The sequence below is a fragment of the Lutjanus erythropterus genome, chromosome 11, assembly GCF_056507025.1.
Source record: "Lutjanus erythropterus isolate fLutEry1 chromosome 11, fLutEry1.hap2, whole genome shotgun sequence".
In the NCBI taxonomy this organism is placed as follows: domain Eukaryota; kingdom Metazoa; phylum Chordata; class Actinopteri; order Lutjaniformes; family Lutjanidae; genus Lutjanus; species Lutjanus erythropterus.
In genome coordinates, this window is record NC_139327.1 from 6,501,109 (window position 1) to 6,514,406 (window position 13,298).

Consider the following 13,298-nt stretch of genomic DNA (forward strand, 5'->3'; position numbering starts at 1 on the left):
GTTACTGTGCTGGGCTCTCTTATCCATTGAATTGGTTTTTAAAAAGGGGGAACTAAGAAATTGCACCAAGCTTTACTAATTGTGCTTTAGCATTTGATTTCAAAACAGAGATTTCATTCATTTCCTTGACATTCCTTTTTGTGTGCTTGGTTTGCACTGTTTTGTCACACAAATCTGTTTTTAAAAAAGAGGAAACACTGACATGTACCAGCCTTCACTAATATGGCCTTTACATTGTATTTCAATGCAGAGATTTCATTCAGTTCCTGTAAACTCTTGTGTGTGCGCTGGGTTTGTGCTGCCCTGTCACGTGACACTAAGAAATTACACAAACCTCTACTAATAAGGCTTTTACATTAGATTTCAATACAGAGATGTCATTCAGTTCTCTCTAAATTTCTCCTTGAGTGCTATGAATTTTTTTTCATAAAGGAAGAAACCATGAAATTGCACCAACCTTTACTAATGTGGCTTTTAAATGCAGAAATTCCATTTAATTCCTGTAAATTGCTGTTGGTGCACTGGGTTTGCACCGTCCTGTCACACATGTCCTGTTTTTTTTTTTTAAAAAAAGGGGGAAACTATGAAATACATCAACCTTCACTAATATGGCTTTAACATTTGATTTCAAAGCAGAAATTTCATCAATTCCTGTACATTTCTGTTTGCATGCTGGGTTCTCTTATCTAATGAATCTGTTTTTAAAACAGAGGAAACTAAGAAGTCACCCCAGCCTTTACTAATGTGGCTTTTCAATGCAGAGATTCCATTTAATTCCTGCAGTGTCAGATTGTGAAGCTGGGAGAAATTGCCAGTGTTAGAATAAATATCATCTAAGTCTCAGATATCACAGTGAAATGACATCATGTGATAAAAAACACAGTCTGGAGAGCGCATTATGGGTGCTTATGAAATGGGGATTATCAGAGCTGTATGCAGACCATCTCTCATCTGTTGGAGAGATGAATAAGTGATGAGAGGAAAAAAAAACATGCAAAGATGAGATGTTGAAGAATCCTGAGTGATTAGGACATAAAACAAGTGCTCCAAGTGTTTGATGAAGGTTGACACTTTGCCTGGAGAGAGGAGCACTGAAGTATGTTTTGTCCCTATTTTCTTTCCTGGCATGATGGTCCATTGCAAGCCTTTTTTGATGATTCTAGAGGTTCCCCTGTTTATACACCCCTCAATGGATGCATTTCAGCCTGACTCTCTCCTCCTCCTCATCCGATGATATCCATTAATGCCCCGTTGTCTCGGTGGCCGTCACACACCGTCATGCCCTTCAGCTCTACTTTTCATCTCAGGCCTCTACTCGTTCTGTCTTGTGAAGCTGACACACTGTACGACCCCCCCACCCCCTCCACCCCACCTTTGAAAAACAGAAAAGTAGGGGTGCGGTGGTGCTCCCGAGGATAGAAGCAACAGTTTGCACAATGAACAGTCTCTGATCAAGTCCGAGTGCCCAAGTTATGCTCAACTCCTCATTTTTACGCATAAAATCACTCCAAAATGATCCTCAGACGTCCCTCCCTGCGTGTTTGGATGTGGTGTCGGGGTGGATGGATGGAGAGGTCGGAAGATACATGAATAAACAACGAGAGTAAACACGGATCACCTATTTAAGAAGCCGAGGTCTTCCATCTTAAAAAAAAAGCCCCCCTCTCTCTGCCTCCATTTACAGTAGAGGATGTTTGAACAGGCTGCTTACCTTCAGCGGTGCAGGGACGCGCACCGCATCCTCGTATCGTGCGATCACTGATCGGTTTCTGGCCGGTCTGAACGCTGTTTTCCCCGCTTGCTGTCCAGTGAAGGTCTCCGCGGCTCTCCAGCATCTCCCAGAGCTGCTGTTATATAAGCCCCCTCTCTCTCCCTCTCTCTCTCCCTCTCTCTCTCTCTCTCTCTCTCTCTGCCTGCTCTCCGTCGCTCTGGAAGGCTGGCACGGCGGTGTAAAGCACAGACAGTGTGTGTGTGAGTGTGTGTGTCGGTGAGAGAGAGAGAGGAGGTGATGGAGAGGAGGAGGAGGAGGAGGAGGAGGAGTAGTCAGTCTAATTTGCATTGGTGATCTAAACGCGTCACAGCTCCTCGATTCGTGTCCAGCAGCAGTCCACACAGCTCGCACTGCACACAAGGAAAGAGGCCTCATAATAAACAGGCTCCACCGTATATATTGCATATTGTAGGAACACATCACCCGGCACCGTGCGTCATGTTCCATGTGCTTTTATCGCCATGCACTCTGCATCGGAGCAGGATGTTAACATGCACGCTGCAGCTCACAGACACTTGAGTTTCGTGAGGGAAAAAAAAATATATATCAACCGTGTACTGTAAATCAGCCGTCAGCCATTTGAAGGACGTTTGGTTTTGTGCGTATCTGGTAGGGCCGCACTATAAATCCAAATATTATGAAAATGCAATATGGTCAAGTGCTGTGTCCAAATTGCAGAAGCTGCAGTTTTTTGATAAAGGAAAAATATGTGACCAAAAAAGAATTTTAATGAAGTACTGTAGTGCTGCAGAATTTTTAAATTTGTACTTAAAGGGACAGTTCATGCAAACATGAAAATTCAGCCATTACTACTCACTTTTTTGTCGATTGAAGGTCGGGTTTAGTTTTTCAGTCCACAAAACTCTGCTTGAGTTTCACAGGAAAACAGCATTGCAGAATCTCCCAAACAGTGAAAGTGAATGGTGACCAGTTTTCAAAAGGAAAAAAGAACAACAATAACAAAGAAACAAACAAAACATGTCTTCTTACTGCTCATCTGATGTAATCAAAGTCAGTTGTTTTTGCCATTTGAAAACTGGTCACCATTCACTTCAATTGTTTGGGAGAGTCTGCAACGCTGTTTTCCTGTGAAACTCTAGCAGTGTTTTATGGGCTAAAAAATACTAAACCTGACCTTCAGTCGGCGCAAGGGTGAGTAGATAATGACTGAATTCTCATTTTTGGGTGAATTATCCCTTTAAAGCTCTTCCTGAGAGCCTGTAGGAAAAAAGGTTTTAATATTTAGAATTTTTTTGTACATAATTAGTACAATTATGTACTAATTATAATAATAAGTATTTGGGATATAAGAAACATATCACAAAGATCCTGTTTTCTCCAAAACATTATTTGTTTATAATAATATAACATGTCCCTTATAGTGGACACTGGGTCAGTATTTTCACCAAAAAAAACACATACGATATATTTTAATTTGCCCTGCATTTCAATTTAATTCTTTCTCATTTGATGAATGTTCTAGATAAATATAAAACAAATTGTATCAACCCATTTTAACAAACATTTTTAACAAGAAAGTAGCACTTAAATTCATTCAAATCTCTGCTTAGTGGGTAGAACTTGACTGGACACAACATAAATAGAGCTGCGACAATTAATTGATTATTAATCAATTATTATATGAATTGTCAACTGTTTTGATAATCAATCAGTTTGTCATTTTTATTTCAGCTTCTTAAAAGCTTAAAAACGTTTGTGTTTGTTTCTTTACTCCTTTACGACAATGAACTGAATATCTTTGGATTGCAAACAATAAAGGACATTTGAAGATGCTACCTTAGGTTTTGGGAAATGCTATTTGACATTTTTCACAATATCTTAACATCTTATAGACCAAACAGCTATGAACTGAGTAATCAGGATAATAATCGACCACTTAATCGACTATGAGAATAATCATTAATTGCAATCCTTGACATGAACATACTTTCATGTGCACTTCTTGGTCTCTGAGACACAGGCTGCACTTTACAGACTTCACAAACATCTTCCCACTGTATCCGTCTCTCCTGCGCCACGTTTGAATGAAGTGCAGACTGCGACCTCTCCTCTGCAGGTCTCCCAGAGGCCTGGTGGTCTGAACTGTACTGGATCCAGTTGGAAAAAAATTCAGGACGGTGCAGAAAGTTCACTTCTTTATGCAACTCGACATTAGATGGAATGACATGGGTTAAAATGTGTACTTTGAAAGGCTTAAAATTGACATAAACTTATAACATCATAATATAATATAGTTAAGACTCTCATAAATACAAAACAACATCCTTATGAAGCCAAGAGCAATATGTCTTTACAAATTCAATTACTTAACTCTCTCATTGCCAAAAAATGTTTTTGTTTTTAGAATTGATGGAAGATATGTTCTGTTAACCACACCCACAAGTGTGTTACATCACTTGAAAGCCCAGGATGTGCTTTATAAAAACACATTAGGCCTCAAAGAAACTACATGCATGGTGTTAGAAATAAAGGCCTCAGTGTCATGTCCTCCACAGAGGACAGAAACGAATTGTCTTGTCTTAAAATGTACATATATATATATATATATATATATATATATATATATATATATATATATATATATATATATATATATATATATTTATAATATATTTAATGTAATAAATGGTAAAATGACCATGAGACCTAATCAGAGATTAAGGAAACATGTCAAGCTGAAATATTCAATTCTCTGACAACAACACTACAGCTGCAGTATCCCCCTATTAACTATCTACTCTGGCCTGAATAACTGGTTTTGCATTAGTTCAGATTAATGCCGAATGTTTGCCAAATGAGTAGGTGTCTGTTTATGAGTTGTAAGAAATCATTAATAATCTTGTAGAAGGTGTAGATGTTTATAACAGTTAAATTGAACAAAGTGTTAATGGAGTTTGGCAGGCAGTGAGACAGACAGTCACTTAATTTAAAGTCTAGAGTGTGTATTTTTCAGAGCAGTGGGCTCTTATTTTTAGGATAAGGCTTAACTTTAAATATAAGATGATCATCTCACAGTAGAGGACTCGTCTTTGATTGTTATTGTCAATTTATGATGTTTCGTGTCTTGCATGCCTGTGATCCCTGAGTCTGGGGAGGAGGGACTGGAGGAAAGAACTCACTTCAACCATAGATCATATATATCAAATAAGATTTCAACCTCTTTAATATACTGTCCAACTTGCTATTTGGACCGCTGTACTCATTTTTGCATGCACTATTGTTACATATTCCTCCTTTAATTTAACTATTATTTAGCCAGGGAAAACTCCATTAGGACAAAGATCTAATTTTGGATGGTGTCCTGGTAACATACAATAAATTTGAATAATAAAACTAAATTATAAATTAAATTATAAATTAAAAAAAAGATAAAAACATTAAAAACATCTGCCATCAATAGGACCAGTGGTGGACAGGCAAGGGTGAAAAAAATAAAACGTGCACCAGCGTGCTGAAAGTTGTGATGCATTTATGATGAAACAGTGCCAGTCCTTAGCTAGTTTTAAATTGTTTTACCATGCAACTTCAATTGCACACAACTGCTACAACACAACTGCAAAAACACTGGGAACTATTAACTATTTAACCATTTAGAGGCATGTAGAGATAGAGGTTTTCTAGCATGTAGGGCAGCCTATGTGGCATTGCATCACGTTTTCTCCACAGGAAGGACACCCTAGAGGGCGCTTTATCATGTTTTACCATAGCAGCATTCAAGAGGGCCCTTTTGCAAAGTTTTTTTGAACAAGGGAGCATGATACAAGACCTTAATATCAAATTTATGTCACAGATCTTTGAAAGTGCCCAAGGGGACTGAGGCATTTAACTTAATCGTCTCTTCAGACTTATTCTAGGCTCAAGTCACACAATAGTTAAAGGGAAAATTCATCACTTTTCATGTGGATGTCCCATCAGTGGTGATCATAAATGTAGTCACCTGAAGCAAAACAATCCTCTGTGTGCAAATATTGAACAAGAAAACTGAGTTTTCCCACGCCCGTATCGCTGTGTATCAACACCCTACCCTATAGCTATAAATTTGCTCACCAAAACATAGCATTAGGTGACAGAAATACTCATCTAGCATGAATTTATTGTTTCATTTGACTACATTTGCCACCAACATCAATTGGACATCTGCATGAAAACTGCCAGATTTTCCCTTTAAAAGCAGTTTTTCTCAGTTCAGTTTTGACTTTAACCTCAAGAACTAACCAATTGTTAAGTCTCGTCTGGTAGAGGTTAGAACGCCATGTAATGAAGGATGTCAGGTAACTGGGTATCTTTTGTACAATAGCTTTATATGCATACATGAGCAAATGCTGCCCTGGTCTCCACGTCATGTTCTTCACATGTAAGAAAACACGTTTGTTTGGTACAGACCCCAACAACTGTCACATCAACATAATTTTAATAGTTTTTTTTTTTTCTGTGAAAATGAAAATTCTGATGCAAAACGAGCTTTTCCATTTGAATTATATTATAATTGCAGTATCTGTGAAAATAAGTGCTATGTGATGCAGCCTTAGTATTTGATAAAGAAAGTTTCACCAAATCTTAAACTGCAGAGTTTCCTTTGTCCATATAATTGAGGGCAAGAACCAAACAAATAATCAGAGGACATTTATCTCTAAGGTCCTATCAGGACTGCAGATCCTGATAGCAGCTCCAGAACTAAAATCATTTGTCACATTGACCAATTTATTGTCCTCATTTGTAGTTGTTCTCTTGGATTTATCCTCGCAGGTTAGTTAAGTTGAAGTGCTAAATGAATTGACTTTGCCGTGAGTCACGGATGATGCATCAGTCAACCGTGGTTGACTGTGTTGTTTATCGTCGCTGCATTTCAGCACCACGAACAGCGCCTCGCCTGCGCGCTCCTGCCATGAACAACAGGGGAAATTAACAGCGCATAACAAAACGCTTTTTCATGGCTGATTGACCTTCAAACTGAGGCCCACACTCACTGTTCATGGCCTGGATATAAGAGCTGGTGTGTGTGTTTTGGTCTTTAATTTCATCTGAAATGTTTTGCTCTGGAGTCTCAGAAATGTTAAAAGGTTCTATTTCATGAAACATCTGAAGAAATCTGGGAGTTCTTTGAAACAACTTTACCATTTTTTTCTGGTGTAAATGAAGTGGTGTGAAGAATTTTCTAACTGCGAGGAAGATGAGATGTTGAGGCGGAAATGATCATCATTTCAAACATACAGTTGGAATGCGTCACCTATTCTTTTCAACTCTGTTATTTGCTCAAATTCTATTCTTGCTCTTCTTACAAATCAAATGTAAGTGTCCTCCCATCCTCCATTTGACTTGAAAATGTCAATGCAGAAGGACACCTACAAGATAAGCGTTTACCTCCATCATGCTGTGCATATATGCAAGAAGTAATCCGAAATTGGTCAAACACGTCAAATGTTACTGTCCTTGAATGTCTCTACAGAAAGAAAACACAAAGCATATACAAAAAAGACAAACGAGATTCTGCCAAAATAAGCAGAAAATCTCTTGAATGTCTTGCTCCAGATATTTCTAAAAGCATAAGAACTTTACAGATGAGTAATGAGTTATGATAATGATAGTTACCATTGTGCTGACAGTGTTTATGATGTGTTCCAGTCAGCTTTCAGATTTAACCACTATACTGAATCAGCCCTTGTCAGAGTAATCAGTTACCTTAGGACAGAACAAATATATTTTTTATTTTTTGATGTCAGTGCTGCCTTTGATACTGTCAGTCATGATATTCTAATCAAGAGACTCAATGATATGATATCTAATGTGAGTGGTTTTAAATCTGCTGAAACTAAAACTGATCTTCCCAGCAGTCTGAGAAGAATTGATCTTCTCACATTCAATACTGATATTGATACTGTAACCTTGAGTATCTGCCGATATCAATCCAATACTATTTTTTCCCTTATTGACAGTTAAGCTGTCAATAATATATCTGTATGGATGCACCAGCTGTGAAATAAATATTTCACTCCCATGAAGAAATGAAAAAGGATCACTGCACACCTGAGTGTCTGACAGGTGTGTCGGAGGAAGATTCAACTCAAAGACCAGTAGAGAAACTCACGCACACTGTCTCGCTCTCTGCTGATATATTTATTAAATATGAACGTTTCGGTCTAAACTGCCTTCATCAGGTAAACTGGCAGCATCCAAACATTTCCACACATATACAAACATAGAGACTGCCTCCATTTTTAATTGGCCAATCAGAGGACTGCTGAGATTGATCAACACCTGAAACAAATTCATGTATCATCAGCCAGACAATAGGGCTGAAAAAACACAATCATTACAATAAATCTTAAATATATACTTTATCTTATAGACTATTATACATCATCCTATAATAGATATATCTATCCCCCTAAAAAATCCATTAAATGGTCATCAGACATGCATATTAAGATGAATAGAATCAATGTTAATACATAGGTTCATGTGGAGTCATATTGTCTGGCTGATGACACATGAATCTGTTTCAGATGTTGATCAATCTCAGCAGTCCTCTGATTGGCCGATTAAAAATGGAGGCAGTCTCTGTGTTTGTATATGTGTGGAAATTTCTGGATGCTGCCAGTTTACCTGATGAACGCCATTTAAATTAAAATGTCAATATTTTATAAACATAAAAATATACAAAGTTGAATGAATATGATCTATGTAGGGGAAATAAACAAACAAGATTCAGCATTTGAATCCTTTTTTATGAGTCTCATCCACGATTGTTATTAATAATCGTAAAAATCGTGGGTTGGGGGAGGGGGGCACAAACTGTTTTCAGCTTCTGAAAGGGAGGCATGCCAGAAAAAGTTTGGGAACCACTGGTATAGTCTATTGGACTGTATTGGATTACATTTTCTTTTTCCGCCAATATCATATCCAATGATTTGGGCCAATATCAGACCGATGCCAGTACTAAATATTGTATCAGCCCATCCCTATTTCTCAGGGGTTCCACAAGGGTCAATTATTGGACCCAGGGTTTTTATTTGTACATGCTCCCACTTGGCAACATTATTAAGAAAAAAACTAGTATATTCTGACATCATTCTTGTGGATTATATAGCTGCACTTCTTCTTCTCTTTCTCCTGATCATCCTATTAACAACCTGGTAGACAACATCAATCATAACCAGGACAGCTTTTTATCACTTAAAAATGTATGAAAAGTGAGAGAATTTATATCTCAAACTGACAGTGAGAAGCTGCTCCAGTATTTGAAGTAATGAATGGTTCAGCTCCCCTGTATATTTCTGACCTGCTCACTGAATGCAGTCTGGTCTCATGGTGGTGGTTAACTGACTGTACCTAGAATAAGATCCAGAGGGCAGTTTTACAAAGATATTTTAAACTGGTCTGTACTGTTAGACCAGTCTTCATTTTGCTCTTGGTTTAGTCAAGAAATTAAAAGAACAAAACAAAACAAAGATGGACATTTTAAACCTAACCGTGTATTTATTATTGTAGTCATGATGATGAACCTTAATGAAGTAATTAATTTGAAGCGAAACCGTAATGTTTCCTTAATCTTAAAAAATGATTTATTTTAAATCTGAACCATGATGTTTCCCTAAACCTAACCAAGTCCTTTTTGTGCACAGGCTAAACTTAATCAAACCATAACTGTAGCATTGTTACGCCATAAAACTGATTGATTAATACTTCAGGCGGGGAAAGGAGGCGAAAGGAGGTTATTAGTGTGCAGAAACCTGTTGGAAACAGAGTGAAGACATTCTCAGTCATTTTAGTTTGTCTGTCTGTCTGACAAGTGAGTAGAGGGAGAGAGTCCTGCCACATTAAGAAGTCACAGCAGCTCAGCTCTGCTACAGCTCTGCACTGCACTGAGACAGTTTTTTGTTGTTACACTCCTCACTGAATTTTCCCAGTAAAATGTTGAAGCTGTTCTTTCAGAAAGCGAACATTTTCTGCTGGAGTGAATGGAGCTGAGCGGTTTGATGTGGCAACTCGGTCAGCCATGTGTGTTAGTTTGAAAAAGTCTTATTTTACCCAGAATTCATGTCACATTAGTCCTGCTTGACTTTAGATATCTTACTTAAGTCTCACTGTCAGTTGAAGTTGTGGGAGGCAGTTTATTTTTGTCTTCATCGGGCAAAAATTCCATACAAGCCTTTCGGCATATTGTAACTGAAGTGGTCTGAGATTAAACTAGTCTTACTCTGCTCTTGGCTCTGTTTTCAGGCCTCTGCAAATCGATCCCATGATGGGAAACTTTGATCAATCACAAGTCATTTCAGAGAGAGGGTATTCCTATTGGCTCTTCTATAAATGCAGATGGGCATGCCAGATAACAAAAGTCTGATTCAATGGTGGAAAATCGTGCAGAAAATCCACAGAGCCATCTGGGAAGTCGTCCTTAGAAACTGAAACAGGCACATTCAAAAACCAATTCGCAGATGAATGGATGAACTATCTGTCTACCACATCTAACACAGGCTAACTTCAACCAGTCAGATCTAACTCTGGCTGAAGTCACCTGGAAGAAGAGCAAAATCATCTTTTCCATGAAGAAAAGTTGACAGTGCCGTTCTTTGCTCTACATTCAATTCAGAAATGCTCTCCAGTTCTGATGCTGTCATAGTATCTACACAAATGTCTTCAGGAGCCACCATTTGAGACGATGATGATGAGACGACCCATGGACACTTTTTGCTGCCATCACAACTAAAAGTAATGCCTCCTAGTACGCTGATTGGCTGCACCACTTTTGGCGCAAGGTAAACGAAGTGCTTGAGGGCCATCTTTGAGAAGGCGAGTTGTAGCGAAAGGGACAGGGATCTTGGCGAGGCTTACGCTGTGGAGAGTGGACAGAGGTTTCACAGGGCAAACTAGTCCTTCTGCTGCTGGTCAGGCTTGTGGTTTTGATGGGAGAGGCTTAAGGGAGTGAAGCGAGGCAGCAGAGGGAGAAAGGCGGAAGGCTGCATTGTGTATCTTCCACTGTTGCCTTTTAATCTAAGCCGTAGTCAAAGTTTATCTCTGTGCATGTGTGTGCCGGTGGGATGGTTTGACGGTGTGTCCTTTGGGGGATATGTGGTTGTCACTGTTGTTTGTTCTTGTATTATATTTAGTATATTCTCATGCCACTTGTTGCTGTGTTGAATCTAGAGCACATTGAGTTTTTCTGTAATGCAATGTGCTTTATCTTGCCTTAAAACTCGTGTGCTGTCTGGGCTTGGTATGTTGCCTGGTGGGAGTAAGCTGTAGTAAGCTGTTACCTTGTTGTTACCCTTAGTTGACAGGTGCCTTGCTGTGGGCTTGTTTCACATGCAGTTCATAAAGAGTGACACTGCCTCCCCCGCTGGGCTTAACACTCCTGTTATTATTCCAATCAGCAGTAATATTACTTGGCCTCAGCTTTTCCTCTGTAGAGTTGCAGCCTTGTGTAACTCACCCCTCTCTGCACGGACAGCTGCACAGAAACAAGGGAGCTTATCCACGGGAGTCCGTCGGCGAAGGACAAAGTAAATCCACGACAGTCTGCCTATTTGTTTTTTATTACTTTTCCCTTCACAGTATCCTCATCTATCTCTCTTCTCACCTCCCGCTTGCTTTGTCAGAGGACGGGGCCATCTGTCCCCAAGAATGCAGTCAATTTAACCTTATTCAACCCTTCAGGTCAGCTCGCATTCAGGCCATTGTAGAGGCAGGATGCTTGAGCTGTCAGTCAGCAGTCCAGACACCAGAGCTCATCTCTCCTGTCTCTGCCTTTCTGTGCTGCCTCACAGACATTGATCACCTCAGACAAGACAGAAACACTTGCTGCTGTCTCTGTGCAGCACAATGCCTCAGTCTCTCCTCCATCCTACACTTCGGCTTCTCTCTATTGTCACTCCTCCTCTTTCTCAATTAGAGAGCAGTGGAGAGTCAGATTTTAGAGAAGCTGGCTTATGATCATGGAGTCCCTACTTCAGTTTCTCACTCTTGAGCCACAGTCTTAATGCAGAATAAAGAGTGCAGTGAAGTTGCAGTGCATTAATTTAGCCAAACGGCAAAGGTCTCTGTGTTTCATGTGTTTTCTTCAGGTTCAGTGCTTCCAGCACATTGCCATTAGAAACAGGAAGGTTTACTGGTCTCCCCTGAGGAGAAAAGACTTCATGTGAATCACTGAAGATAATGTCTATTTTATGCTTTATTGTGTATTACTGTATTTTATTTGAGTAAGGGATAATGTACTGGCTTTCACATTGACCATTAATTCCTGATTATGGACACCTTGAAGGGCATTATCCAGGTTATTCCATGGTCACTGGCTAAAGACAAAATAATACATTTGCATGTTCATTTATAATTTCATGCATTTTGCAATCAAAATTATTTTTCACAAATCATAACTCAGTTTCCCTGGTAACACCTGAGGGTTTGACTACTACTACCCAGAACAATCATTACCATCCCTTAAGGGTTTTTTTTGTAATGGAAACATTGATCACTACTCTAGTAAATAAGACAAAGCTTAGATATGATTTGGCAACGGGAGATATTTATAGTCCATTCATCTCAAAGAAGCCTTTGGTTCACCTATGAGCTAAAGCTAATGTTATGCCAGCAAGATTCAGAGTCAATAACATACGATTGACAAACAGTGTACAATTCAAGAGTAATGTTCAACAACAAGACTTACTAGCTATCCAATCATTTCATTGTCTCCAAATCAATATCAAGATTTTCACTAACAAATCAGGCAGAAATTGCACACTGTGGTTTTACAACACGGTCCCATGGCAATTTGTGAAATAGTCACAAAATTTAGTGTGTTAATTTCATGCACATGGACACAAATATTTAATTTTTCCATGACACACAGCTCAACTTTCAAACTATCCATTCCACGGTCAAGTTAGTGACAAGAAATGCAACAAATAAACAAAATAAACTTGCTGAGGCACATTTCAAGTAATGGTTGGGTTCAGTTTAGCCAACAAAACGACTTAGCAATGATCATGGTTTGGGTTAAAATAACTGCACAGACTTCCTTGCTCTTTATATTACATTCAGCATTATCTTATATAATATTTTAAAGTCTTCCTGGCTGTCATGAAAAAAAACTGTCAATTCATGTCCATGTACACAAATCTCTTGACTCCTTATCGTGACTGTTTGACATTCTGCTGTGTTACTGGGCTGGCATTAAAGGACATTGAACCCTTTTTACTAAAGTGTCCATTTCTGAAGAGCTCCTATGGATGGATTATAAATAATTGTTGTAATAGGGAAACCTTTTGTGGCAGGTTTTATTTGTTGCCTGGCAAATGTTTCACCACTGCGAAGGTATTTTGGGTCCACGTGGGTTGGGCACTTGTATGTTCATGACACAATAAATAATACAACTAAGAAACTTGTAGTATACCCAGCTTCTCCGCACAGCTGTCACCCCTCAGATCCACTTACCAGCTTCTAACAAACATAGTATATCTTTGCCGACCTCAGTTTTCCAACAAAGTAGTTGAATTCTTTCGTTTTCCATCAC

At 38.9% G+C, this 13,298-nt stretch overlaps 1 protein-coding gene and 1 long non-coding RNA gene across 2 annotated transcripts in view; one reads left to right on the plus strand and one right to left on the minus strand.

Annotated features, from left to right (window-relative positions):
• The window catches only part of wscd1b (WSC domain sialate O sulfotransferase 1b), a 33,763-nt gene extending 31,860 nt beyond the window's left edge, over positions 1 to 1,903 (minus strand). The window contains exon 1 of the mRNA XM_084730581.1: positions 1,712 to 1,903. The gene's annotated coding sequence lies outside the window, so the exon portion shown is untranslated. The remainder of the gene's footprint in view (positions 1 to 1,711) is intronic.
• Positions 1 to 13,298, plus strand: part of LOC146318608 (uncharacterized) — a 95,059-nt gene that overhangs the window by 47,159 nt on the left and 34,602 nt on the right. The gene's annotated exons all lie outside the window — the stretch shown is intronic.